Source organism: Chinchilla lanigera, unplaced genomic scaffold (assembly GCF_000276665.1).
Source record: "Chinchilla lanigera isolate Chin_1 unplaced genomic scaffold, ChiLan1.0 scaffold00004, whole genome shotgun sequence".
Taxonomy (NCBI): domain Eukaryota; kingdom Metazoa; phylum Chordata; class Mammalia; order Rodentia; family Chinchillidae; genus Chinchilla; species Chinchilla lanigera.
Window position 1 is genome coordinate 14,823,839 of NW_004955405.1, and position 4,468 is coordinate 14,828,306.

The 4,468-nt window shown below is 43.3% G+C and overlaps 1 pseudogene; it reads left to right on the top strand.

The window, feature by feature from the left end:
* Nucleotides 1–212: 212 nt before the first annotated feature.
* On the top strand, nt 213–466 carry LOC102021205 (annotated as a pseudogene).
* The last annotated feature ends 4,002 nt before the right edge of the window (nt 467–4,468 follow it).

The window sequence follows — 4,468 nt, forward strand, 5'->3', positions numbered from 1 at the left end:
GAAAGGAGTCTGTAGAACCAGGCACGAAAGGAAGGAAGCGACCTGTTTCTTTAAATTGACTATATAAATTTGACTTCTGAGAACAAAACGCAGTGAAATACAACTGTTATTTGGATTGGACATTCCTCATGGGGAAGACCATACCCGGTGAAGCTTCCAGAAGAGAGATTTAGAACCATCATTGGTGCTCATTCATATCTTGAACTGAAAGCATGAGTGAATTTTGGTTGTGTTTCAGCTGCTGCACTGCGGAGCAGCCTCAGCCTAAAAGGCAGCGGCGAATTGACCAAAGTATGATCGGAGAGCCAACAAGCTTTGTACACACGGCTCACTTAGGCTCAGGAGGCCTGTTCAGCGGGGTGAATTCAGTGAACTCCATGCAGAGCCAGATGCAGTCAGTCCAAGCGGCTACGGCGCGATGGCAGCCGGCGTGCAGCTGCAGCTCGTGTACACCCAGGCGAGATAGCGCGGCCCTACGTCATGAATTTCGATACTTTCTCTGTCCACCATTCTATCATTTTTTTGTCTTGTAATTGCACTGTTTCGTTTTAATTACAAAAGAAGAGTGAGAGCGCCTGCCCACCCTCGAGATGACACCGGCAAGACATTGCTCCTGCCTGAAGACGATGACCTTGGTGTACGCCAGTTTTCGCAGCTGGCACAGCGTCCGTGCCTGCGGCGTCCTGGGCGTCATCGGCAGGGCCCAGCGTTAGCACGCTGTGTTCCGTGAATGCTAGCCCGTTTCTGCAATTTTCCCGTCTTAAACGTTTCCTTTCTGCCTTACGATTTCCCTGGTCAGCAAGGCCCGTCCTTTGTTAACTCGCCACCACTTACTGTATATTTTGGAAGGTGTGAGACGTGCAAGCACAATGATCCTTCTTCTTTGTTGGAAACTTCAGCAGAGCAGGTGTCTGCATGCTTTATGGGGTTGGTTTGGTGGCCCGTGGCTGTGACAAGCGAGCGCTTCTCCTCTGCCTGGGCCGATGACACTGCTGTCAGCCGTGGTCCCCAGGTCTGTCCGCGGCTCACAGAAGAAGCTAACTTCATAGCTTAGTCTTGGCTTTTTGGTCTGTCTGACCAGAATTGCAAGAGAGAAGCTTGCGCTCCTAAGGCGTCCCATCTGTTGTGAATGTTCAGCATATTTATTTTGAGAGCAAGGACCGAGGTTGTGAACGGGCGTGGTTGCGTGTCTGCCGAGTGGTGAGACTCAGCCAGTCCCATTCTGAGCAGTGTCTTCCTCCCTTTAGCCGTTCATTCTTCGTGTACCGGGTTCAGTTTTACTGTCTTCATGTGTAATATCTTGGTACCCAGTGGTCTCTGACAACGGCGTGTTGAACTTCAGGCCTGTGCTGCTTACTGCAGACCTGCGGAGGTGTTGGACCTCTTGCACTCTGCGGATTTTGGGGGCTGTGGATGTTGCCAAAAGCAGCACACCAACCTGGGGGACTCACTGCCTGTGAGGACCTATACGGTGGCTTTTCATGGTTTTGGTAAGAAGCCCTTGCTCAGGTTCCAAAATATGTTTCTCTTTCACAAATTTTGTGTATTTCAAATATTTCTACAAGTGTTTCTCCTCCATATTAGGGCATAGAGTTAAACTGAGTCAGTGGTTTGTACTATTAAAATGTTTAAATCCTTTGTCTAATTCAGTTCTACCTGCCTTTGGTAGCATTAACGTTTACATACAGGAAATGGTGCTGAATGGGAGACTTAGAGAGCTGTAAGGGATTAGTCACTGCATAGGAGAACAATGATAATTTTCTCTTTTGCCTTCATTTATCCTTTTTCCCAGGGAAAACCTTTGTCCCTGTTTCTTGTTAAACAGGTAAGTCAAGAAATGCTTGGTTTCTGTAAGTAAAACAGACCGTTTCTGATTTTGATTTACCCACTAGAGGGGGCACCGGAGGACGCGATCCTGGTCTTCCGCAATCTTGGGGCCGTCAGAGGAGTCAACGCCAAGCACAGAGAGGCTCTGTGAGGGAAAATCCTCCTGCAGCTGAATAACCGCGGCTTTAACGCCTGCTGTCTTTCCTCCGTGTGGCCGCCGCTCCACGCTGTGCCCGCAGGCCGCTGTCTTCAGCTGGGGTCGTTCCCCACCCTGCTGCGCAGGCTCTGGACGGTGGAGGGGGTTTTCCTGGCATCATCAGCACGGTGCATATTGATTTCAGAACGAGTGCAGCTTTGTGTGCTGTCCCAGAACTCCTCAGAACAACGTCCCTTTGCCTCAGCTCGTGATTATTTTTGTATTCATGTTTACCCAGTCTCTAGAGAGTGCAGGGGCACATGCTCGCTGGAGCCCGTGAAGGGAGCCACAGGGACACGACCTTACCACACATTTTTCTGCAGGGCGGCAGCTCTTCCACCTTCATCAGTGGGGTTGTAAATTTTGGGAGGTTGTTTGTTGTCCACGGCAATGGTTCTCATTGTTAAATTGAAGCTGATTGAATAAGTAGGGTTTTTGTGCTCAGAATTCTTTATCCTGTTACTGCTTTGCTGAAATAGACGCAACTGTGAGCGAGAGAAACCTAAGGAAGGCCCAGTCGCGCGGGCGGTGCGGGAGCTACCGCAGCCTCTGTTCAGCCAGAAGTGCTGCTGAGAGCCGGGCGGCAGCAGGGCTTCACCTTCGCTTTCTCTTCTGGTAGGAAATGAGGGTGGTTTCATTAGAGAGACCAAGTTTGCCTTGACTTTGTTTAAAATGACCTCTGCTCAGCACCCAGATCAAGTTGACATATTTTTACAATATAAGCATACTTTCTTTGTATGTTGTGTTCATTCTTGAATAAAGTGAATTCAGTGTTGGCTTGTACATATTAAAAAGGAAGTATTGATTTTGATTCAATAAATATTTTCTTTCAAAAAAAAAAAAAAGCCTTGTTTTGTGCCTTGATATATGGTCTATTCTAGAGAATGTTTCATGTGCTAATGTAAAGAATGTGTGTTCTTCAGCTACTGGATGGAAAATTTCATAAATGTTTGTGAGTTGCATTTGATCTATAGGATGTTTTAACTCTAATATTTCTTTGATTGGGGGAGGATTGAATTACCTGCCTATTGATGAAAATAGGGTACTAAAATTCCCCATTATTATTATATTGGAGTCTATCTCTCCTTTTAGTTTTATTTATGTTTTCTCTTAAAATTGGAAGTTCTGGCATTAGAAACACATAGATTTACAATCACTGTATGTTCTTGTTGAATTAATTCCTCAATCATTATATAGTAACCTTTTCTATCTCTTCTTATTTTTTGTCTTCAAATCTATTTTTTCAGATACAAGTATACAGCATACAAGTAGCTACTCCTACTAGCTTTAGGTTTTATTTCCTTGAAATGTGTCATTCCATCCTTTCATTTTCAGTCTGTGTTTGTCATTCCTGGTAGGCAACATATTGTTAGATCTTGATTCTTTTATTTCTTTTTCATTTTTTTTTTCAGTCAATTCTTTTATATTAGTACAGGTTTTCTAAAATATGATGATTATATTTATTGTAGGGAGTTGTTACCGGCACATAACACATCATAATTTTTTATATCCCCTTTTCTTCCCTTCCCTCCTTCCTTTCTCCATCTCTTGGGACAGTACTTGGTTTCAGAATTTAGGGTTAATAATTCCATTTCCTCATGGTGTGCAGCTGGGAAGTCTGCTTTTAGTCTACTGTAGATACCTTTGAACGTGACTTAACACTTTCATGCTTTTTTTGAGACAAAGTCTCACTATATAGTCCAGGCTGCCCTTGAACTCACTATATAGCCCAGGCTGGCCTCACACTCATGGCAATTCTCCTGCCTCATCCTCCCAAGCACAGGGAAGACAAGCATGTGCTAGCATGCCTGGCTCAAATGCTTTTGACAGCTTGAATACAGTGGTAAGGTATTTTCTGACCTTATCTATTTGGATCTTATTAGTCTCCTATACTTAGATGTCTGTATCTTTCCCAAGATTAAGAAAGCTTTTCTCCTATTATGTCAGTGAATAGGTTTTCCACACCCTTAACTTTTTTCCTTTAATCTTTGGGTAGTCTGAGAGCATGGACGTTTGTTTGTTTAATGGTGTCCCAAAATCTTCAATGCCCCCTTCACTCTTTCTTTATATTTTTCAGTTGACTCAGATACTTCAAGACTTGTCATTAAACTTATATATTCTTCCTTCTGCTTTATGAACTGTTGAGAGTTTCAACTGTACTTTATTAGACTTATTGAGCTGTTTCCATGATATCTGTTTAATTCATTTTTAAAAATTTCTACAACAATGTTGAATTTCTCATTTACGTCCTGCATTTTATTCCTAATTTCTTTTAACTATTTATCTATATTCTCTTGAATCTCATTGGGCTTTTTAACAGTCATTCTTTTATATGGTTTATTATGCATTTCACCCATTTCCATTTTTTTGGAATCTGCTACTAGGGAGTTATTTTGTTGTCTTGGAGGGACTGACACCTTTTTTTGTAATTCTTGAGTGCCTGTG